Below are 25,621 nucleotides of genomic sequence, written 5' to 3'. Positions count from 1 at the left end.
CTTCCACGAAGGCTCACTCGCAGCTCCTCCCCTCTCCTTAGGGCTGCTCGTGACCTGGCTCCTCCCTTTTCCCATATTCTGTCGGTCGCACAGATGACCCTGCCCGGTGTGGGAGAGACTGCAGAAGGGCCTGAATACCAGGAGGCAGAGGTCGTTGGGTGCCATCTTGAAGGTTGGCCAGCTACATAATATCCTTTCTCCATAACGCTTTTTTCACTCTTAGAAATACCACTTTAATCACGTGAGCATACGACTATGTTCCTACAAAGAGATTCAGGCCACGTTAGGGCTTTTAGGGCCACATCCAAAGGACACAGAATATGAGAGACTCCTGTAGTCTTAGGTGGAGCTGTGTGGGTAACCATACAGGTTTGATTTTGTAGCCTCTTTTTTCAAATACGTTGCAACTTTAAAACCTTGTTGACCACGTAATGTGGGTTCCCTTGTTTCACAATCCCCACGTGAGAAAGGTGGTGGGACACCCCTGTAGGACAAGACCAGCTTTTGGTCTTGAAAGGCTACTCCTTACATGCCTTTCCTTCCTTCCCAGTTTCTCCCCCAGCATACCGATGGCAGATTTGATTTGGGTGTCCCAGGTTTAGCTGCTTAGTGAAGTCGTAAATCAAATCCTTTAATTTGAAACGTTTAAAGACAACAAAACCAAGCCAAGGAGAGGCAAGCATATGACATGGGCTAAACCAGTGACTCGCCGGATCCTGCCACTTGTTAGAAGTGCGATTCTCAGCATGGCCCAGACCTACTGCATTAGGGTCTTCTGAGGAAGAGGCCTATGGTTTTTAAAAATAAAAGCACTTCAGGTAATTTTTAGGTTCTGTAAGACAGCGGTCCCCAACCTTTTTGGCACCAGGGACCCGTTTTGTGGAAGACAGTCTTTCCACGGACCGGGGTGGAGACGGTTCAGGTGGTAATGCTAGTGACGGGGAGCTGCAGATGAAGCTTTGCTGGCTCGCTGGCCGTTCACCTCCTGCTGTGCGGCCCGGTTCCTAACAGTACCGGCCCGCTGCCCGGGGGTTCGGGACCCCTGCTATAAGATTAAAAAAACACCGTGTTAGATCACAGTGGGCCCAGTCGAGTGCACATCAGACTTCTTGGAGTTCGAATATAAGTTGCAATTTGGAATAAAATACAGAAAGAGAACAATTTTAATAGGCAGACAGTTTGGCTTCCAAATTTCAATGAACATTTACTCTAAACTGAGCAGGGATGGGTGATGCTCTCTTGGTAGGTAGCCTGAGCTCCATAGTGCCTTCTGGGCTGTGAGCCTCTCTCCCTGATTGAAAACCTAGTGCTTAGAGATACAGGAGTTTTTAAATGTAAGTGTTCCTGAAATTCAAGCCAGCTTGAATTGGTGTTCAGCTAAGACGTAGCAATCCATTTCAAACACTGAAATCAAAATGAGCCATAGTGGATATTTTTGAGAGTACGTTCAGAGTAATACAAGGAATTTTCAAGGTAATCTGGACTGTACGCAATTATTACTTCATATTGCTAACTTTAAAATCCCGCAAGAGAGAATACTGCATTTTTTCATGGTGTATATGGATTATTTGTTTAGTTTCCTGTGACCACCATAATACCACAGCCTTAGTGGCTTACAACAACAGAAAGTTATTCTCTCACAGTTATGGAGGCCAGAAGTCCAAAACTGAGGTGTTGACAGGGCTGTGATCCCTCTGAAAGTTCTAGGGGAGAATCTTTCCTAGCCCCTTCCAGCTTTGGATGGCTCCCGGTGTTCTTTGGCTTGTGGCTGTATGACTTCAATCTCTATCTTTACGTGGCCTTCCTTTCTTCTTGTGTCTCTCCTCTGGGTCCCTTGGAAGGACACTTGTCATTAGATTTAGGGCTCACCTGGAGAATCCAGGATGATCTTATTTTGAGATCCTCACTTTAATTATATCTGCAAAGACTTTTTTTTTTTTTAAGTAAGGTCATATTCACAGGTCTTGGGGGTTAGGATATGGACATATCTTTTGGGGCGCCACCATTCAACTGCTATACTACTCTACTGTAAAAATGAAAGCAAACTGTATAATATAAAGTTGTAACGTCTGGAGTTAACTATCAATTTTTTTTTTTTTTTTTTTTTTTACTGAATATTTGTGGAGCCTTTAATCAAGAATGGCTAAGGCAGGATTTAACCATGTCCTTGGCCTTGTCCGTACTTAGGTCTCTTTTACTTCTAAGCTGCCTCTGCACCATTCTCTGATGTGCCTTGTCCATTTCCACACTCCATGCTGAACACTGGTTTTGTTTCTTTCTGACACAGTGATTTTTATACAATTAGTCTTCAGGTTCTGTTTGTTTTCATTTAAAGTTCAGCCTTAAAGAACAGGAAATTTCTGCCCCAAATATGACAACTGTATTTCCGTTAGGATATCTATTTCTTTTTTTTAAAAATTAATTAATTAACTAATTAATTTATAGCTGTGTTGGGTCTTTGTTTCTATGCGAGGGCTTTTCTCTAGTTGCGGTGAGCGGGGGCCACTCTTCATGGCGGTGCGCGGGCCTCTCACTATCGTGGCCTTTCTTGCTGTGGAGCACAGGCTCCAGACGCGCAGGCTCAGTAGTTGTGGCTCACGGGCCCAGTTGCTCCGCGGCATGTGGGATCTTCCCAGACCAGGGCTTGAACCCGTGTCCCCTGCATTGGCAGGCAGATTCTCAACCACTGCGCCACCAGGGAAGCCCATGATATCTATTTCTGTTCCTCCTTGTTATCCTGTATATCCATATAAATACAGGCACTCCAATTCTATATTATTTTTTTCCAGTATGATACCGTATTATCTTAACACTTTCTATAAAATGTCCACTGTCTTTAAGTATGTTCTGAAACTTGAAGTTAGCTTTGGTGAGATGAGGTAGTAAACCCCCATGTGGAGTATTAGGTAGCTTTCCACCACTTTTCAGAAGCTGTTTTCCTGTGTCTGTTTTCTGTATTTCATTGTCATATGTTACCCTGAGCTGCTGCTTGTCCTTTGGCAACAACATGCTGTTTCACTGGAATTTTGTTATTGATTAGTTTCTTGCCTGTTTACTAACTATGCGGGCAGCACTTTTAATTGACCTATCTGAACTTTTCTGAATAAAATTTGTAAGATATTCCCTTAGACAGATTTCCTTTGTCCTGTTGGACAGACATTTCACAGGAATTCCAACTGGGTAACTAGATGCCCCTGAAATGGATGCAGAGGTTGGATTTTGAAGGACTGGCCACACACTAGAACCTAACCAGGTTTAAAGAGCTGCTCTCAGAACCAGACATTTGCCAGAATGGTTCAAGGCCATTACCTTTAATCCAGACTCAAGCCCCATAAATGTACCTTTAAGTACATTAGGTCTAGAAGTCAAGATTTGGACAATTTAGAGGGGCATTCACATTGTTATAATTCTAGGTTGTTCACACCAGAGTTGGAAAATCAGGTGCTCTCTCAAGCCCATCCTCATTCAGTCAAATGATTGCTGTTTTCACTTGAAACATCTACAGAAGGAGATGCCAGTGGATTTGCAACCTTGAAATGAAAGAGCCACAGCAAATGAACAAGAGACTCAGAGGAGATGTGTCCTATGTGTTTAAGAAAAAGAGGAAAGCAGAACAGCTTAAAACATTGAAAGCATTAAAATCAATATTTAAGAGGTTCATTTAACCATAGCAAAACACCTTAGCAACAGACTTTTTTTTTTAATAGTGATTTGCAAAGGAAGTGGGCCTCTCTAAGCTAGGATTGGCCACTCAGTGCAGTGAACCCATGAAAAAGAACTTGATATTCCATTGAACTGGAAGCAAGTTACGTTGCCAGGGAAACCAGCCATTCTGTGCTTCTCAGGTGAAAGGATGTTTGATCTTTAAAACAACAGAAACAGGGGTTTACATGAGGAATATTATCTGCATTGCCCAAAAAGTGCAGTTAGGGGGAAACAAGTGTATTATTGCTGCAATTTACCAAATGATTGTAGAGGCAGGAAATTGTTGGGAAGACATTTGGTACATAGCTTATGAGGGATGCTGGCAAAAATTCAAGTGCAAATTTATTAATGTCATGTATATTTTCAGTATAGTGATGGGAGTGGCATGTCTTCAGGCTTTAATGGTATTTTATAACTAATTTTGAGCAAGCAGTTAATATTTGGTATTACTTCTCTAGGTACATCCTGGGAAACTGAGGATTTATCAGACTTACCTCTAACTTGAACACGTTTCTCTAAGCACTGAGAAACATAGAATTAAGCATAAAAAAAGAGAAATGTGTGGGCTTCTTTAAAATTGGAGGATTGGATAGGATTACTAAACTCATTTTGTTTTTGACATCTGAATACTGTTGTCGTACTGACAGCATCACACACAGGTGTGATGTTGCGTGTAATTTTGACCGGTGAGTCACTTGTTGGGTATGATTTCAAAAGAGTCAGCTTGTATTACCCTGTGTTTGGGGAGCTCTGTTAATTATTGAATTAAGACAAGGTTTATGGCCTTTATATTTGCTGTCTAGCAAAGAGTGTTGAATAATGAACTACATTTTTAATCAAAGATTTCCTTTTACTCCAATCCTTTATTTCCCAGTAGGCCTAACCTGATTTATTATGCTGGGTTCTCTGGGAGGAGCCTCTGTAACCTTGGCTTTCTTCTGAGGAAATATGAACATTGACTTGGAGGAGCAACAAGGAAAAGAACAGTGTAGAATCTGAGAAGTACTTGAGTTTCGGGTGATGAATCCGTTTATCCATCTCTTCATCTCTCCGTCAGATACTCTATTCTCCGAAATACAAAGCACTAAAGGAGTTACAGAGACCTAGTCCTCATCACTGTAATTTCTTGGTAGGGAGGGACAGATAGAAATAGGATAAACTAAAGCTACAATAGAGCTCTGGGAACAGTGCCTGGGATGTGATAGGCACTCAAGAAATATTTGTCAAATGACTGGAGATATAAAGTTCAGTAGAAGCATGAAGTAGGGAGTGATGAATTCTATTGGGGAATCTGGAGTCTTGGTCCTGCCTCATTTCATCCAGATCTTGGCTCCAATGTGACATCCTTTCAAAATCCTCTCCCACTCCCCACCCCTACCCTGTAAACGGCACAAATCTATCTCCTTACCTCACTATATTTTTCTTCTTAGTACTTGTCACTATCTTAAAATATAATAAATATTTGTTTACTAGTTTGTCTGTTTCTACCACTAGACAGTGATCTCATGAGTGTAGGGATTTTGCCTGGCTTGCTGCAGTATCCCCAGAGCCTTAGTGCTCAGCATATGGTATATGCTCACCAAATATTTGTTGAAAGGATGAGGGAATGAATGAATGATGGATTCTGGGAATGGGTTTCATGGTTTGTAACCATGAAAGCATGAGGACTTACTTTACACTTTAGATTGCAAAGACTAAGTCTATGGCCTTGAAGAGATTGGTGGGATGGCCCCCAAATTTTTTTTTAAAATTATTTCTTCTTAAACCTTTTAAGGTTGCCCTTAAAAACAAAAAAGTTATATAATACATTAAGAGTAGGGTGTCATGGAGTGCTGATGTATACTGTTAGGTAATACACAATTATTGCCATTTCTGTGTTTTGAAATTAAATAATTTCCTGTTGATAGAAATTAAAGAAAATATACCCTTCTGTTATGATTATGGACACTGGACTTTAAACCCACTGGACTGTGGGTTTAGCTTCAACTGAAAATGATAGAGAAGAAAATAAGATCATCCTTCTTTCTGTGGCATGGCATTTTTTTTTTTCTTTTTGGCTGATGAAAACTTGGAGACAGTAAAGCTAAAGGAAAGACCTTACATCTGTGTGTGGTGAAAATACACCAGGCAAATGGCTCTTCTTCGGGGGACGAGGCCACAACTTGGCTTTGCTCAACACAACAGCCTTGGCTACAGACTTTTTTATTGCAGCGTCAAGGAAAAGGAGCCATACAGAATTGGAGAAGCTCCAGATTTACTGGTACATCTAATACTTTGAAGCAGGTTTTGGAGAAGTCAGTTAGGTCACATCTCTTTAGCATGCAAATGTGTGACATTACTGGGATGTTTCATGATAACCTCACCTATTTTTCTTATTTGGGGAGTCCTTCATGGAAATTTTAAAAGTTGTTGACATCTTTGAAATGATATAGGGAGTTATATTTTGTTCAGTCTGGGAGAGCATTAATCTCTCTGTAGTAATTTTTTATATCACTTCAGGGTTGGAGAAGCCTCAGGACTTCTGAAGCCTAGGTCCAAGGAAAGTTTCTTAGCCAGGCAACCCTCCAACTGGAAGGAAAATCTTGGCCTCTGTAGCCACATGAAGCACAGATGAAACACGTCTGTTCTTGCTGTTTTGGTGAAGCAAGAGCTCCACGTGTTATGTTGTTGCTGAATCATGCTTTTTTTTTTTTTTTTTAAACTTTATTTATTTATTTATTTATTTATCCATGGCTGTGTTGAGTCTTCGTTTCTGTGCAAGGGCTTTCTCTAGTTGCGGCGAGCGGGGGCCACTCTTCATCGCGGTGCGCGGGCCTGTCACTATCGCGGCCTCTCTCGTTGCGGAGCACAGGCTCCAGACGCGCAGGCTCAGCAATTGTGGCTCACGGGCCTAGTTGCTCCGCGGCATGTGGGATCTTCCCAGACCAGGGCTCGAACCCGTGTCCCCTGCATTGGCAGGCAGATTCTCAACCACTGCGCCACCAGGGAAGCCCTGAATCATGCTTTCTGTATGAAGGAATCCTGTTCAGTCCCTACATGCTATTTTAGTATACTCTTAGGACTCTCCATTTTTATTTTCAGTCTTGACTTGAAATCCAAACTCATTTGTCCAAGTGACATCTTCACTTGGGTGTCCGGTAGGCATCTATCTCTGACTGAACATGTCTAAGACAGACTTTTGATTCCTCCCCACCACCTATTCCTCCTAAAGCATCCCCCAGTTGTGTGAAGTGGTGCCATCTGTTTGCTGAGGCCAAAACCTTGCAATTATCCTTGACTGTTCCATTCTCTTCACACCCTATGTTCAATCTGTCAGCCACACCTGTTGGCTTGACTCTACCTTCAAAAATATATCACCCTCCACCGCGGTTCGCTTAGGTACAGGCCACCACTATCCATCTCCAACTGCTGAAGCAGGCTCCCAACTCATCTCCCTTCTTTCTCCCTTGTTCCTTCTCCTGTCTATTCTCCAGACTGCAGCAAAATGAGCCTCTTGAGCTCTAAATCAGGCCTTGTTACATTCAAAACCCTCTACTGGCTTTCATTCATGTCTAAAATCAGATCCAAATTCTCACCATGGCCCAGAGAGTCATAGATGATCTGGCCCAACCTCATTTCTTCCCACTCTTCTCCTTGCTAGGAGCTCCTCATCACTTAGTCTAGAAGAAAAACCTCTTTACTTCTGTCACTTTCTGTGCCTTCACCTGCTTAGTTTTTCTTCATACATTTGTGGTTTTGGGGAGATGTTAAATAATACCCCTCTTTTCCTGTCATGTTCTAAATTTTATAAATAGGATGTCAAGGACAGTCAGATGGTGAACAGAATGTCAGCCTTTTTCATGATAAATCTGATGGATGAACATGACTTTAGATGTTTACTCAAGAGAGATGCAGCAGTGAAGAGAATAGAGACCCTTTTCTCATGGAACTTATATTCTAAGATGATAGATTTTTTTTAATGCGTATATATATGTGTATATGTATTATATGTTTATATATATAAGATACATAGCCATGGAATGAGATCACACTATGATATTCCCTATTGCCAGAAATTCTTTGAGCTTCTAAACATCAAATTTTTGAAGCACCTGATTGAACCATAGGCACACATTTGAACTATTTTGAGAGAAATAAAAAACCCACGTGGAACCATTTGGCAGGGAGAAGCTAGTTCTTTATTGGCTTCCTTTTCGAATATGTGTGTATACATATACACACACACATATATATTTATATATATGAATTAGGCATATGTTTTATTTCCTAACTTGCCATGATAGATGATGGTTTTGATGAGACTGCCACTATAAAGGAAGCAGTTATCTATATTAATTCCATGGCTGGAAAAATTTCTCCTGTGTGCTGGAGTCTAGTGTGACTATACCTTGTCATTTGATCTTTCTGTGGGCAGAAATCTGCAGGCCTCTCTCTGGAAACATTGCAGAATTTGTTTGAAGGTTGCTTCTGCTTGGAAGACCTTTGTATTAAAGCATGGATTATTAATCCTCTCCCTGCTGACATCAGTGCATCAATGATACAGTCTTTGCCAAAGATGATCTCATGGATTTGAGGGCAAAGGAAATGGTACAGCTTGAATTCAACCCAAATCTTGGAGCATTCTTGTGTTCCTTGATACGAGCCTGTCTGTCTGTCAAGGTGAAAGATGGGGGCTTTGATTCTTGACTGCTATGTGTCTTTACAAGTCGTTTCCCTCAGGGCGAGTTGCTGTCAAAATGAAAAGTTGCTTAAATATTAAAGATGACTTGCATTCTATTTCAGAACCATCTCATGCTTTCAACTTCGTATTTAAGTCAAAAACCTTCAAGCTTTTGTTGAAATTTACCTTTGAGCAGATTTTCTGTGGGGAGGGGAAATTTGGATTTATTTCCATCATTGTTCAGGAAATACCCATTAATTTTTGCATGAAAAATGAGCGAGGAACATAACTCTTCGTAAGGCTGCTTGTGTGAAGGAAATAAATTTCCAGTCCACAACTGCCTTGTATGCCAAATGTTGTGTGTTTGTGTGTGCTTTTGCTCCTTTTCCTCCATGCAGAGCTTATATTAGATTCTCAGAGGGGTTTGTGATCCTAAAAGTGAAGGTCTCTGTCCTAGAGCGTTCCATCCTTGCATGGATGTCTACTGTATCAATTACACAGCATTCATTTCCCTCTTCTGGTAATTGTACCTGATGTCTTTGACTATGCTTAGCACATTGTATGGGAGGCCTGTGACCCAGCTCTAATTAAGTCAATGAATGTATCCATCCTCTGGGCCACAGGGACAAGAACATGACCCTAATGGTCCAATCAGAGCCAGTTCCAAGAGTTTTTTTGGAGATATTGAGGAAGAATGCAATCTTCTACTGGACTTGGAGCTATAATGATAGAAACCTGGAAGTGCTGCAGCCACCTTAAGGGGAACCCCTCCCAACCTGAAAGTGAAGCCCACACAGCTGACAGCAGAGCCAGGAGGTCAGGAAGAACTGCTTCCTGATACTGTCTGATCATGTCAGATTTTAATTTATGTGTAACAACCTGTTCTTTTGCTTAAAGCTACTTGAGTTGGCTTTTTTGTCACTTGCAAAGAAGAATCAGGACTACTACATAGCAAGTCTTTCCTAATTATAAACAAATATAGAACTATACATCGTAAGCAATAATAAAGTAGGGAACTTTTTAGTTTTAGTAAACAAACTTTTGGCACTGAGGGATTTTCTGACTGATTATAAATCATAAGTCACTATTAATATTATCGACAAAGGTAGAGTTTGTTGTTCTGCCTTAAGCACACTTTTGTCTCTCTATTAGGCAGTGTCATGCTGGTAAGACAGGTCTGGGAGATCTGAGTAGTCAATCAGATGGGGAAGATACAGCAGCCATCCAGAACAATCATGAGAGTAGGAACCATATACTGTAGCAGGGCTAACCTAAAGGTAACTGGTGGTGATGTCCAAGAACATCTGGATGAAAAGAGGATGAAGAGGGGGGAACACAGAAGATGCGGGGTAAAGGAAAAACCAAACCAAATGTCCAGTGATAAGGAGATGGAGTAAATAAATTATGCTATATTCTTATATTGAAATATCTAGTAGCCTTTAAGAATTGTATTTTAAATGTTTGTTTATATTCATGGAAAGATTCATAATATATTGCCTGGCAAGAAAAGCATGACATTTTAGAAGAGTTTGGTCCCTTTTTTTCTCCCAAATACATGAATATGTATAAATATTAATAAAACATTCGCAGAGATACCTCTGAAAATGCAAAAAATGATTATCTCAGGGGGTAGGATTAGAATGATTTACCTTTTTAAAAATTTTGCTTGTCTGTGTTCTAATTTTTCTAATATGAATATGAATTTCTTGTGTAAAAAAACAGAAGCAGAAGGTAGCTCCTGAGAGAGAAAATTATTAGTATTGCAAGCATGCAGGCAAGGCATTTCTAGGTGTCAGAGAAATGTAAAGGAGAGGATCAAGAGTTATAAAAACATTTTCCTAACTTTTAGAAATAATAAAAAACCAAACTCAACATTTGGGGAGGAGGCATAGAAGAAAATGCAGATCCTGGTGTGCAGTCTTAAAGATTCAGCATGACAGTGGGTGACCACTATTTTAACCTTCCCTTGGCAGTAGTTTCCAATTCAGCTTATTACACAGGTTTTTCTTCAAGGGGGATATATCTTAACTTTGCTGAAATACACGTTTTCTTGTTCCGTGAAGAGACCTCCCTGTCCATTTAATAGAAATATGTCGATAATCATAAGAACAGGTAAACAGTGGATGCTCAGAGAAGCACCACTTTCTTTCCTACCCTGTTTCCATTTTCCTAAGACAGACCTTCATCATCTCTCCTCTGCACTAATGCAACAGCCTCCTTGTTGTTTTTTCTCATTCCAGTCTTTTAAAAATAAGTTACAGGTGTACAATGTAGTGATTCACAATTTTTAAAGGTTATAATCCATTTAAAGTTATAAAATATTGACTCAATTCTCGGTGCTGTACAATATATCCTTGTAGCTTATTGATTTTATATGTAATAGTTTATACCTCTTAATATCCTACCCCTATCTTGCTCCTCCCTGCTTGCCTTTCCCCACTGGTAACCACTAGTTTGTTCTCTATATGTGTGAGTCTCTTTCTTTTTTGTTATATTCACTTGTTTGTTGTAATTTTTAGATTCCACATGTAAATGATATCATACAGTATTTGTCTGACTTGTTTCACTTAACATAATACCCTCCAGGTCCATCCATGTTGTTGCAAATGGCAAAATTTCATTCTTTTTTCTTTTTTAATGTATAAGTAGTATTCCACTATGTATATATATACACCACATCCTCTTTTTCCATTCATCTGTTGGTGGACACTTAGGTTGCTTTCATATCTTGGCAATGATTTCATTTATTTTGGATATATACCCAGGAGCAGAATTGCTGGGTCATATGATAGTTCTATTTTCAGTTTTCTGAGAAACCTCCATGCTGTTTTCCACAGTGGCTGCACCAATTTACATTCCCACCAACAGTGTACGAGGGTTCCCTTTTCTCCACATCCTCGCCAACATTTGTTCTTTGTGTTCTTTTTGATGATAGCCATTCTGACAGGTGTGAGGTGACATCTCATTGTGGTTTTAATTTGCATTTCTCTGATGATTAACAACTTTAAGCATCTTTTCATGTGCCTATTGGCCATCTGTGTGTCTTCTTTGCAAAAATGTCTATTCAGGTCTTCTGCCCATTTTTTAATTGAGTTGTTTGATGTTGAGTTATTTGAGCTGTTTATATATTTTGGCAATTAACCCCTTATCAGTCACGTCATTTGAAATATTTTCTCCCATTCAGCAGGTTGTCTTTTTTCTTTGTTGATGGTTTCCTTTGGTGTGCAAAAGCTTTTAAGTTTAATTGGTCCCATTTGTTTATTTTTGCTTTTATTTCTTTTGCTTTAGGAGACAGATCCAGAAAATATTGCTGTGATTTATGTGAAAAAGTGTTCTGCCTGTGTTTTATTCCAGGAGTTTTATGATTTCCAATCTTACAATTAGGTCATTAATCCATTTTGAGTTTATTTTTGTGTATGGTGTTAGAAGATGTTCTAATTTCATGCTTTCAGATGTAGCTGTCCAGTTTTCCCAGTACCACTTATTGAAGAGACTGTCTTTTCTCCATTGTATATTCTTGCCTCCTTTGTCATAGACTAATTGACCATAAGTGTGTGGGTTTATTTTTGTGCTCTCTATTCTGTTCCATTATCCATGTGTCTCTTTTTGTGCCACTACCATACTGTTTTGATGACTGTAGCTTTGTAGGATAGTCTGAAGTCAGGGAGCATGATTCCTCTAGCTCTGTTCTTCTTTTTCAATATTGTTTTGGCTATTCGGGGTCTTTTGTGTTTCCATACAAATTTTAAAATTATTTGCTCTAGTTCTGTGAAAAAATCCTGTGGTATTTGGTTAGGGATTGCATTGAATCTGTAGATTGCCTTGGGTAATATGGTCATTTTAACTATATTCTTCCAATCCATGAACATGGTATATCTTCCCAACTGTTTGTGTCATCTTTAATTTCTTTCATCAGTGTCTTATAGTTTTCTGAGTACAGGTCTTTCACCTTCTTAGGTAGGTTTATTCCTAGGTATTTTATTCTTTTTGATGCAGTGGTAAATGGGATTGTTTCCTTAATTTCCCTTTCTGATAGTTCATTGTTAGTGTATAGAAATGCAGCACATTTCTGTATGTTAATGTATCCTGCAATTTAATGAATCTTGAATTCATTGATGAGCTCTACTGGTTTTCTGGTGATGTCTTTAGGATTTTCTATGTACAGTATCATGTCATCTGCAAACAGTGACTGTTTTACTTCTTCCTTTCCAATTTGGATTCCTTTTATTTCTTGTCTGATCTGATTCCAATCTTTTTACTTCTCAAGGACATTGTATTAGTTCTTCTCACTTTTATAAAAAATTACCACAAACTTGGTGGCTTAAATGTACACAGATTTTTATTATCCTTCAGTACTGTGGTTCAGAAGTCTGAAATGTATCTCACTGAGTTTCTTTCTGGAGGCTTTAGGGGAGAATTTCCTTGCCCTTTGCAGCCTTTAGAGGCAGCCCACATTCCTTGGCTCATGGTCCACTTCCTCCATCGTCAAGCCAACAACAGACAGTTGAGTTCTTCTCAGGCTACCATTTCTGTGGTTCTCTCTTCTGATTCCCTCTTCTACTTTTAAGGACCCGTGTGATTACATTAAACCCATCTAGATAATCCAGGATAATCTCTGTTTTAAGGTCATCTGATTAGCAACCTTAATTCCACCTGCAACCTTGATGCCCCTTTGCCACAAAACCTAACATATTCACAGATTCCAGGGATGAGGACATAGACATCTTTGGGGGGCATTATTCTGCCTCCCAGAGACATCATCCACATAGCTATGAGAATAAGTCTTCTAGTATGCACACCTGGCTAGAACTCTGTCCTGATTAAAACTCCTTCGAGCCTCTTAATCATCCAAAGACGTACAGGGTCTGGCTTTACTTTTATCTCAGTTTTTATCTTCCCCTTGACTCTCAGTTTATGCTCAGATAGTACTAAACTTACAGTAATTTCTCCCCCTGCCTTGCAGACACACACTGCTGTTTCATACCCCTGTGCCTTTGCTGATGCTGATCCCTCCCTTTATTCATTTGGTTCCCATACATTGGATTTTCCTCCTATCTCCCTACTTTCCTTTGCTGGCTCCCCTTCCCCTCCTGAATTCTAAAAGTTTGAGCTATTCAGAACTTGTTCATGACCTTCATCTCTGTCCTCTCTCTCTCCTTAGATGATCTCATCCATTCTCATGACTTCAAATACCGGATGATTCTCAAATTTATACCTCCAGCACCAGATCTGTCCCTCGACTTGCATATATAATTGCCAACTAGAAACCTTTACTTGTGTGTCCCATAGGCATTGTAGACGTTTGACATTCAAGACAGACTTCCTCTTGATTCCCCACCACCCCCAAATTGTTGAATCATTCACTTATTTGTTGAATGAATGTTCATTGTTCTATTTAGCAGTACAACCAGGAACTTTTATTGACTGATTACTGCAGGTGCCAGAAAAACTTAGAAGAACATCCTCACAAAATAGTACTATTCTTATTTCCATTTTTACAGATGAAGAAATTGAAGCCCCAGCTAAGTTATCTGCCTCATTTACAGAGCAGGGACTGACAGAGCTAGGATTTGAACCTCTACAGTCTGCAGACTTTCTGCTATCAATGACTAGGTTAGACAGCTAACCAGTCTCAGGCTTGTTTCCAGTAAACTCTCCTCAGACCTCCAGGCTGACTTAGGAGCACCTTCTCTGGGTTCCCTCAGCCCTCTGTGCTCACTTCCAGCTTGGTAGTTAACACGTGATAGCTAAATCTGTGTTTTTTGTCTCCCTCTGGAGAATACACATGAACTTATTCATCTTTGTTCCCTCAGCATCCATCACAGAGCCAGGCACAGTAAGCATTTGAAAACTTGTTGTTGGACCAAACAGATGCTCCTGTTTCGCTTTATTCTTATTGCATAACTCATGTTCCTGTAGCAGTGGGCTCTCTTAGCATCTTCTCCTGCACAAGGTGTCACTTTGCCCTTTGATCAGGCCTAACATCATCGCTCTTTATTGCAAAGGTCACTAGCAACGTCCTCTTTCTGACAGCACCTGAAATTCTCCTCTGAGAAGCCATCTGTAATTAATCATAAGAAGTGAGGGGGACCATTTTCCTAGCTCCATACTTGTTAACAGGAAACTTCTGTGTCGATTGTATGCATAACCTTTGCTCTGTAGGCAGTGTCAATATTTAATTTCGTGTCTGCCCTGTTTGTATATTCATTTTCAGTTCTCTCCTTAGCTGTCCGTGTTCCATATTGAGCAGTGTCACCTTAGGTTGTGAGCTGCTTCTCTGAGCCCTGGCAGCTTTGTTGATTAGAATAAGGGGCTCAGAGCCATAGAAGAAGCATTTTGCTTGGCCTCTTCTGTTTTAACATTGTCTAACTCAAACCAGCTACTCTGCAAGTTATTAGTTACATGGGGACTCAGCAGGGGAGAGATAACAGTATCTCACCTGTGGGGCGACAACCTCAAAGCACATGTCCTATTGGTAGTGAGATGAAAGAGTTGGTAATAGTAGAGTAGTTATGAGAAAGGACTTTGGAAGAGACAGGCCTGGTTTCAGGTCTTAGCTTCAATAAAATACTAGCTGCTTTACCCCTTTGCTTCCCTCCATCGTCGCTCAGTTGTGATCCAGCAGCCCCCCCTCCCCACTGCCTCTGCACCTCTCAGTGACCCCGACTGTCTCCTGACTTAGCCAAGTTCAATCTCATCCCTCCCAGTAGCTCCCCTCCCATCCCCCAGGGAACTGAAGATTGTCCTGGCTGAGACCTGAGACCTACATGAGTGGAGGGAGGAGTGATCTATGTCTCTTCCCCAGCAGCTCAGACCAGTCCCAGCCCCCCATTCCCCTTTCCCTCTGGGGGAGTTGGGGAATTCCTGCCAAGCACCTTGAATGGGAAGGGCCTCAAAGTGGGCAGGGCCAGGGTCCAGCAGGGGTGGGGGGTTCCTGCTCTGCCCCTGCCCATCCCCACCCCATCTTGCCCTTCCATCCTCTCATCTATCCCCCCCCACTGGAGATGAAGATCTTTTATTTTCTATTATTTATAACCTCAGACTTGGGCCGCCTGTTCTTTCTTCCCCATTAACTTGAATGACCTGTGTGAGAGACACAGACAGATGCCTCACAAGGACGGTTGGACAAGGACTTCTACTTTTTATTACATAAAAATATTTTTAAAAATTAAAAATAAAATTTTAAACTAAAAAATAAAAGCCCCATTGGGTTTAAACCTATCCCAGGGTTCTTATATCTAAAATGAGAGTATCTAGTACATATTGAATCATCAATGCACAGTCTCAAAAGAAAGGGCACACTTAGGGCCTTTCCTGGTACCATGTGTAAAGAAGTAAAGAAATGCTTTATAAATTCTTATTGGTGGTGATGAAACTAATGTTAGAAAAAGGTGGACTGGTTATTTGTACACCATTCTTTCTGGTCATTCTGGCATGCTGGAAGAGAATGGTCCTTGTGAATTTTTAATTATGTAGAAAGTTATTAGGAGAACAAGGGAATATTCCAAGTAGTTGGTCCACAAATTATGGGAACAATGGTACCAAACTCATTCATAGTCAGTATATTGATAAAATCAAACAGCTATCTCTTTACCTTTTTCTTTTTAAAAACTGTCACGTGGCTTGAATTGTATTGATCTTTACCTTTTTCTTTTTAAAAGTGCCACATGGTAAGTTGTATCGATTTCTACTGCTCTGGTTGATTACACAGAGTCAAGCAACCATTCCAGGGACCCAAAATCTCTCTTCCCCAAATCTCTTACTTCCTGACCTCACCACTAGATGCCAATCTTCTTTTGTGTTTTGGCCAATGAGTGAGGGTAACACTTTGGGTTAATTGTTGTGCAGTTGTCTCCCTCTAGGCATCCCAGTAAGATCAGGAGGAAAACATTATTTACAGCCTCTGAACCCACTAATGCAGTTATTGGGACACAGTGCAGTTAATGCCTGTGCCAAACAAATGGAAAAGAATTTTCAGCTTAAGTATTTAACTGTCACAACTTAATTATCTAGTATTTGGTATGTTTTCTAAAGTTCTTGAAAGTCATGCTATCACTTCTTTATAAGGATTCAAAATTGACACCTTACTAATAGAAATTTGACCTTCCTTCCAAACCATGTTGACAAAAATGATTATAAGACTACATTCTTCATTAAAACTACAATTAATATATTTCAGAACTGCTGTCAGTCCTTTTGTTTGGAGAAATGAATAGTTTCTCTTAAAAGTTAAATTTCACTCAAGCAAAGTTAATACATAGACAGTGCTATCTATGAAACACCACTGTCCGTGCTGGGTCAGGATGGATTTATTTTGACATAAAAGATGAAGTGGTGACTCTTGCATATTAGACAGTTCCTTTGAATGGCTTTTTTGATGACCTTAGTTATACCTGTCACTGTGCTAGGGCCATGGAGAGACTCATGGGGGTGGGGTGAAACTGTAGAGCAAGACTTGAAAACTATGTTGCAGTTTAACCTAAGAGTAAAGGTGTTAGTTGCTGTAGCAGGAGCAGCAATTTGGTGTGTCAACGACTAGTATGTGATGCATTCAGAACTAGTATGTGATGCATTCAGAACTGGGGCGTATTTCCTTTTTAGTATAAAATCACGTACTTTAATTAAACCTTGGTTTGGGTATTAAGCCTCAAAATTCTATGTAAAACCTTCTGTGACGATCTAGTTAGTGCCCTTGTCTATGTCTTGCACCAAGAGGTGCTGCTTGCTTCTCACGCCCCCATGCTTTCTTTTTCATGTATGGGATTCTCTGCTTATGAGGGGCCGAGCAGATACAGCCTTCAGTTTCTTATTGTGTAAAATGGTGATGATAATACCTACCTAATAGAAGTAGTGTATGGATTAAATAAGTTTGCTGTCTCCTAAATTCAGCTACAAGTGAAAGAAACCCCCAAATTACAGTGTCTTAAACAAGTTAGAAGTTTATTTCTCCTTCGCCTGAGCCAAGTGCACAGGTAGTTTAGTTAGGGGTCATTGTCCTGGCTTCTGCATCGTTAAGGATTCCGGCTCCTTCTGTCTTGTTACATCACCATCCTCAATACAATCTCAAAGTTGCCTGTAACATTTGCACCTGCATCTCCTTGGCCAGCCTGCCCTTCATCGTATGGCCTCATCAGGTTGTTGAGGGTGCTGAGACATGCCATCTTTGTTCTGGGGTGGCCAATTATTTGCTTAATGATTGGTGGTTCTACTCCTAAGGAAGAAGGAGAGAATAGATATTGGGGGCAGCTAGCAGTCTCTGGCCTGGCAGCCTAGGAATGTGTCTGGCCTAAGATATTCTTCAATTGCTCGTTCCCTTCCCCTCCTTCCCCCTTTTTCCTTCTCTCAGCTTTTCACACCTGGGATGAGTCTTCATGTTTAGGTTGGGAAGTGTTAAGCCTGAGAAGAAAGCTTTTTGGCAGTAAGGGAGGAATTCCTGTGGCCAGTTTCCGCTAATTTGTGATTGTGGAAGAAAATCTTGGCATAGATTAGTATCAAATCATGTGTTGTGCAAAGAGTGTTCTCTGTGGACACAAACTGATGTATTAGCATTTGTATTTAAGTACCTAATTATATTCTCAGCATTTAAAAATGTGGAAAACAAACACTGTCCGAAATTACTTCAGAAACTATTTAGTACTGTGTAGACCCATTGTAATTAATAGATGAAAAAGAAGGGATTCTTCTCCAGGATTTTTAAGGTGTGTAATTACAGTTTTCCTGTGCACATATATTATGTATTCTCTTCTTAGGAAAATTTCAAGGTTAGGCTTTAATGTGGCTGTCTTTCATGATTTTGCTTTATTTTCTTCTAACGTTCTGTGATGCAATTTTTTTAAAATAAATTTATTTATTTGTATTTATTTATTTATTAGTTTTGGCTGTGTTGGGTCTTCGTTGCTGTGTGTGGGCTTTCTCTAGTTGCAGCGAGCGGGGGCTACTCTTCGTTGCGGTGCGTGGGCTTCTCACTGTGGTGGCTTCTCTTGTTGCAGAGCTCGGGCTCTAGAGCACACGGGCTTCAGTAGATGCGGCACGTGGGCTCAGTAGTTGTGGCTCGTGGGTTCTAGAGCGCAGGCTCAGTAGTTGTGGCGCACGGGCTTAGTTGCTCCGCGGCATGTGGGATCTTCCCGGACCAGGGCTCAAACCTGTGTCCCCTGCATTGGCAGATGGATTCTTAACCACTGCACCACCAGGGAAGCCCTGTGATGCAATTATTATGTCTCTCTCTCTTCACTTGAAGTGAATGAGTCAGAATTTCTCATCCTGAAGGTGAAGTCCCAGAAGAATTATCCGAAAGCTCTATGAGGCCTACACATGAACTTGTGATTTTTCCTCTGTTCTTGTGAATAGTTCATAAGAATGGAAAATCAGAGGACAACTTAGACATTCTACAACCAGAATCATAGTTCAGATTGTATAAGGCTCCGTGGAAACTCTGTGAGAGCAGGGACTTTTTCTGCCTCCATCATGGCTGTATCTCTAGGATGTGCTTGGTACATGGAAGGCTATCAATAAAAATATATTGTCTAAATGAACCAATTGAATAAATGAATTGCCAACAATGGTGAGTGATGTGACTTAGCAGCACATGTGTAAAAGACACAGGGGTTTTAATCTACTTAGAACTTAACAGGAGTCAAGTTGGGACTTCCAAAAAATTAATGAGACATTAGCTGCTAGAAGGAATTTATTTTGGAGGTAAAATGAGGTTGAGGTTGATTCTGCCCAAATTAATGCACAGAACCAAAGTAGAGTATGTGCTCGGCCTGGTTGAGTATCATGGGAAGCACATTATTTAGTTCTTAGTACCACCCCTATGAAGGACATAGACACACAGGCATCAGAGTATAACTTAATTATGAGTCTCATATTGGAGTGGACTTCAGAGGCTGTTTATTCCCATTTCCTTCCTGATTCTTGGATCTTCTCAGCAACACCCCTAAGAAGTGAGGGTTCAGACTCTGTACATTCCCACAGTGATGGGCAACTCAATTTAGTTTGAGACATACCATTCTATTTACCAGAACACTCTGCTTCTATGCTTTGGGAAAAGATGAGTGTGACCAGGAGAAAAAATGAGTGTAAAAATAATGTCTAATCAGGGTCAGTTGGAAGGAGAGCACTTTCTATTGTTTTGAAGAGCTATAATGTGAGAGAGGAATTGTTTTTCGTGTTGGCTTGATGGGAGAATTGGACTGAGGCATGGGCCAGATATCACCTCTGAAGCAGAAATTCTTAACCTGAAGTTTGAGGATCTCAAAGTGCTTTTGGGGTGGATTTTAAGGGAACATCAATACATTCTATGAATGTATTTACAAGACTTTGTTTGTACATTTGTTTTTGTTTTTTTCTGGGAGAGGATTCAAAGCTTTCATCAGTTTCAAAGGGAGTTCTTAGTTCCAGAGATATGAAGGTCTTCTATAACTCTGAGTTCCTATGCTTTTTTAAAATAAGTATGCACGAAAATAAAATACCAGTTCTCTTTCTTTTATACCTAGGGGAAGTAGACTAGACATTCTATAACAATTTCTCAGCTGTAACTATGTGACTCCTCTTGTATGAAGCAGGAGTATTTTAAAATCTGTTACAACTCAGCAGCAATGGTCTTTCATGCCATGAAACTTCACATTTTTAGTTTTCAAAGAGTAACAGCTTAGCTATTGTCCCTGGCTTCACAGTTTTACCTGTGATCTTCTGTGACCCTCCCGATTTTAAATTCCAGGAAGTGTGGCTTCATCTCAGCCTGAAGCTCTATAGTGCTATGCAGCGAAGAAATAAGTGATTAATGCTTGGGAAATACTGTATTTTTATTCCAGGTTACAGTATTCATGGCAGACAAGGCATTTTGCTCCATCAGAATCCCAGCTGTGATCTTGTACTTGCTTTTCATTGTAGGTACAAATAAGAGAAACAAAGAACTTTTATGATGAACCAAAATATTTGTGACCAGAGTCTGAGTTTAGTCAGGGCAGCAAATTACATCTGTTCCCCAAAGGCAATAATTACTTACAGTTTGATAGCAAATGAAAAATAATTTGTAGCAAATTTATCAGGAAGATAATTCTGCCCATAGATAACTAATAATGCCACTGAACAGGTGGTTATATATTTGCCAAAAAAATTAAGTTATTAAGGCAGAAGGTTCTAATAGCTACTGTGGTGAGTCAGACCAGTTCCTCTGCCTCCTGTTTAACAAACATTCCTTAGATGAGTCTCACACTTAAGTAAGCAGCTAGCTTTCCTTTACCCCTTTTGGATGGGAACTGCAATCTACTGGAGAGCATATTATTAACTCTAAGGAGGGTAAAAAGTCATTATGACTTAGAGTTAGAGAAAAATTAATAATCTAGAATTTGGAGAAGAAGCAGAAGTGGAGGTGCTTCAATGGTGAAAAACTGAAACATTTCCACTAAGATCAGGAACAAGACAAGGTTGCTCACTCTCACCACTATTATTCAACATAGTTTTGGAAGTGTTAGCCACAGCAATCAGAGAAGAAAAAGAAATAAAAGGAATCCAAATCGGAAAAGAAGAAGTAAAGCTGTCACTGTTTGCAGATGACATGATACTATACATAGAGAATCCTAAAGATGCTACCAGAAAACTACTAGAGCTAATCAATAAATTTGGTAAAGTAGCAGGATACAAAATTAATGCACAGAAATCTCTTGCATCCCTATACACTAATGATGAAAAATCTGAAAGTGAAATTAAGAAAACACTCCCGTTTACCATTGCAACAAAAAGAATAAAATATCTAGGAATAAACCTACCTAAGGAGACAAAAGACCTGTATGCAGAAAATTATAAGACACTGATGAAAGAAATCAAAGATGATACAAATAGATGGAGAGATATACCATGTTCTTGGATTGGAAGAATCAACATTGTGAAAATGACTCTACTACCCAAAGCAATCTACAGACTCAATGCAATCCCTATCAAACTACCACTGGCATTTTTCACAGAACTAGAACAAAAAATTTCACAATTTGTATGGAAACACAAAAGACCCGGAATAGCCAAAGCAATCTTGAGAAAGAAAAACAGAGCTGGAGGAATCAGGCTGGCTCCCTGACTTCAGACTATACTACAAAGCTACAGTAATCAAGACAGTTTGGTACTGGCACAAAAACAGAAATATAGATCAATGGAACAAGATAGAAAGCCCAGAGATAAACCCACACACATATGGTCACCTTATCTTTGATAAAGGAGGCAAGCATATACAGTGGAGAAAAGACAGCCTCTTCAATAAGTGGTGCTGGGAAAACTGGACAGGTACATGTAAAAGTATGAAATTAGAACACTCCCTGACACCATACACAAAAATAAACTCAGAATGGATTAAAGACCTAAGTGTAAGGCCAGACACTATCAAACTCTTAGAGGAAAACATAGGCAGAACACTATATGACAAATCACAGCAAGATCCTTTTTGACCCAGCTCCTAGAGAAATGGAAATAAAAACAAAAATAAACAAATGGGACCTAATGAAACTTAAAAGCTTTTGCACAGCAAAGGAAACCATAAACAAGACGAAAAGACAACCCTCAGAATGGGAGAAAATATTTGCAAATGAAGAAACTGACAAAGGATTAATCTCCAAAATTTACAAGCAGCTCATGCAGCTCAATAACAAAAAAACAAACAACCCAATCCAAAAATGGGCAGAAGACCTAAATAGACATTTCTCCAAAGAAGATATACAGATTGCCAACAGACACATGAAAGAATGCTCAACATCATTAATCATTAGAGAAATGCAAATCAAAACTACAATGAGATATCATCTCACACCGGTCAGAATGGCCATCATCAAAAAATCTAGAAACAGTAAATGCTGGAGAGGGTGTGGAGAAAAGGGAACACTCTTGCACTGTTGGTGGGAATGTAAATTGATACAGCCACTATGGAGAACAGTATGGAGGTTCCTTAAAAAACTAAAAATAGAACTACCATACGACCCAGCAATCCCACTACTGGGCATATACCCTGAGAAAACCATAATTCAAAAAGAGTCATGTACCACAATATTCATTGCAGCTCTATTTACAATAGCCAGGACGTGGAAGCAACCTAAGTGTCCATCGACAGATGAATGGATAAAGAAGATGTGGCACATATATACAATGGAATATTACTCAGCCATAAAAAGAAACGAAATGGAGTTATTTGTAGTGAGGTGGATGGAGTTAGAGTCTGTCATACAGAGTGAAGTAAGTCAGAAAGAGAAAAACAAATACAGTATGCTAACACATATATATGGAATCTAAGGGAAAAAAAAAAGTTCATGAAGAACCTAGTGGCAAGACGGGAATAAAGACACAGACCTATTAGAGAATGGACTTGAGGATATGGGGAGGGGGAGGGGTAAGATGTGACAGGGTGAGAGAGTGTCATGGACATATATACACTACCAAATGTAAAATACATAGCTAGTGGGAAGCAGCTGCATAGCACAGGGAGATCAGCTCGGTGCTTTGTGACCACCTAGAGGGGAGGGATAGGGAGGGTGGGAGGGAGGGAGACGCAAGAGGGAAGAGATATGGGAACATATGTATATGTATAACTGATTCCCTTTGTTATAAATCAGAAACTAACACACCATTGTAAAGCAATTATACTCCAATAAAGATGTTTAAAAAAAAGAAAAAAAAAAGAAAAAAAGAAGTGGAGGTGCTTTTTCAGGAAATATTTAGGTAACCACAAAGCAATCATTGAATCAACTTTCTCGAGGAAATACCATGATTTAATTTGCTTTGCAGTCGTGAATGTCCCACAGAGCCAGGTACATTGGTTTTGAACATTTCTGGGGCTCACTTTGGTGTTCTGAGGGAAGGGCACAGTTTTTGAAAACAGTGTAAGAACTACAATAGGTGCAAATTTGATATTTAACCTATTAAAACTTTGTTTTATTTGAAATTAATTAGAGCATCTTTTAGTGCTGGGATTTTAAACCCCTTATGGATCTGTGTCTTATGAGTTCATCTGACCATGACTGGAAATGGAGGGAGTTGAAAGTTGGAGGTGGACAGATGTTGGAGGTGGTACAGGTGCCTGGAAATGGGGGGAGGTATGTCGACCAGAGCTTCGATGGAGCTGCTTTGTTTTTTCCTCCCATCACCAGAGATAGGAATGGACATTTAGGGCCCTAAGGGAGGTAGGTGATAGAAAGCTGTTCTCTGAGTAGCAATTGGCAGGAAGAAAGGACATAACCAAAGTTTGCTCTCCTATGCTTGTGTCCATTTTTAAACTAGTTTTGACCTTGGCACAGAGCTTTGAGCTGAGCGAGACTGTGTATAGCTTCCCCATCTGTTTGTCTAAATACCTAGGTAGGAGGGGATGTATAGGAGGATCTGTAGTCCTCAGAAATCCCGTGGCAGCATGGTCTGACGTTTGTGGACCCCTGATTCCTTTACATCTAGGTGAGAAGACCAGTCTGCTGGGGATTGTCAGGAGCAGGTGGTGGCAATTACATTCTGTTCTCATTCACAAAGCTCGTGTCTTTGCTACAAGATTGGCTGATGTCTGTAGATATTGGCTACTTCTCTCTTCAAAGGCACACTGGAGGCATCTGGTTATTTTTTTAAATAACCTGGGTTAAGAACTGAGTATTGCTTCCTTCGGGGGCTAGAGCATGGTACACAGCGTGTTATCCGGAACATGATAATGAGGATAAGTACATAAATAAGGGTAAAAGTGCATCCCAAAGCACTGGCTCTTGCAGAAGGAAAGGTGATTTAATAGACGTAAGGCTGACACTTCCTGTGCACAGTCATTAGTGACAACCTGTGAGTGTGAGAAATTTGATCTGTACCCTGGAGCAAGAACATTGCTAAACATCTAATGAAAAATCCTCACGCTAAACAGATTTTTGCTCCTTTGCCTCTTCAGTGTTGGCTGAGTTCTGCTTTTCCATCCATTCTGAGGCCCAAAGGAACAGTAGTCCGGGGACTTCTGGAAGGAAACTTCTGGTTATTATTTATGTAGTCATTTCTTCCAGTTCTGCTCTGTGCATCTCTGTAGGAACTGATGGAGCAGATTCTGTGAAGTTTGCTCGTCAAGCCTCCCCTCTAACCTCTCAGGTTTGGCAGACTAGAAAAACACTGCTGGGCTCGCTGGAGGTTTGGGTGGTAGGCATGAAATGAAGAAAGAAAATTCTAGGCATGTATAATTTCACACAGAGAGACGGACAGGGGCAGATAAAGGATGTACATTGTATGTAGGGGAGAATGTGTACTGGGCAGGTAAGGAAGAGAGATTTGGAAAGGGTCTGGTGAGGAATAGCAGCCTGGGAGTTTGGGTTCAGCATCCTGGATTGATGCTGCCATTGGTAACGTGGCCTTGGGCATGTCACTAACTCTCTTTGTTACACAGCAGCCTCATATTGAAGAGGAGGTTACATTCACTAGATTATCTTTTAGGACCCTTCTGGATCTCACTACTACCTTCATCCCTCTTTCTGAACTTAAAATGCTTCAGGGGAGAATATTTGCTTCAGCAGTAATTGGACAAAAACCAAATTGATACAACCAATAATACTTTTTTCCTTTTGCCTTTGGTCCCTGAACTTACAGTTGAAGGCACGTCTAAAAGATCCTGGGTTTGTGTTGCTATTTCATTGCTAGAGCATTTGTGTCTCTGGAGGATACATGCTGTGAGAAGCTTGAATGTGACTTTCGGTGATCAAATGGGTTTTCTTATTTGTCTCCATGAGTGCTTCTAAAAAGTACCCTAGCAAAGGAGTTCCCCAAATTAGCTCTAAGAGGGACTTAAAACTTCTGATGGCTTAAATATGTTTTAAAATGTTGTTCAGTTGCTTTTTTTAAACTGAAAAAGTAGTTAAGACTATTAGAAGTACACTGTCGCCTCTATATAACACAGTTCACCAGATTGAATTATATATAAGGCAGTTGTGGGGTACAGTTAACTTAGAGAAGTACTTTTGAACTTCTGGAAACACAAAACACTTTTTTTCTTATGGCTTTAATTGAGTGAGGAAGGGGCCAGCTTGGTTAATCCACCTTGAGAATAATCCTTCCTACGCCATGTACTGCTCACGTCTTACCTAGGCCTTCTCAACCTGTGGATGCGGAGTACAAAATGAGGGTATCTGTAAAAAAAAAAAAAAAAAAAAAAAAAAAAAAGCCTTTTCTGTTCTTTCCATGTGATTCAAGACAGCTTGGTGCGCTCATCTCCTCTGCTTCCCCCAGGAGCTTTATGCCTGTCTGACGCTTCTTTTTCTCCAGTCCAGA

General features: G+C 40.2%; 1 protein-coding gene and 2 long non-coding RNA genes across 5 annotated transcripts in view; 2 read left to right on the top strand and 1 right to left on the bottom strand.

Moving 5' to 3' along the window:
• LOC309626206 overlaps nucleotides 1–25,621 on the bottom strand; it is a 1,050,100-nt gene that overhangs the window by 318,609 nt on the left and 705,870 nt on the right. The window lies entirely within an intron of this gene.
• The window catches only part of SYT16 (synaptotagmin 16), a 263,020-nt gene that overhangs the window by 58,051 nt on the left and 179,348 nt on the right, over nucleotides 1–25,621 (top strand). The gene's annotated exons all lie outside the window — the stretch shown is intronic.
• On the top strand, nucleotides 165–25,621 carry LOC309626222. The gene is made up of 3 exons (XR_014243044.1): nucleotides 165–6,368; nucleotides 6,691–20,738; nucleotides 23,043–25,621. It is a non-coding gene; the product is annotated as an uncharacterized lncRNA (long non-coding RNA).

This window comes from Balaenoptera borealis, assembly GCF_965194805.1.
Source record: "Balaenoptera borealis genome assembly, chromosome: 3".
NCBI lineage: Eukaryota > Metazoa > Chordata > Mammalia > Artiodactyla > Balaenopteridae > Balaenoptera > Balaenoptera borealis.
This window is presented reverse-complemented; position numbering and strand designations above follow the sequence as displayed.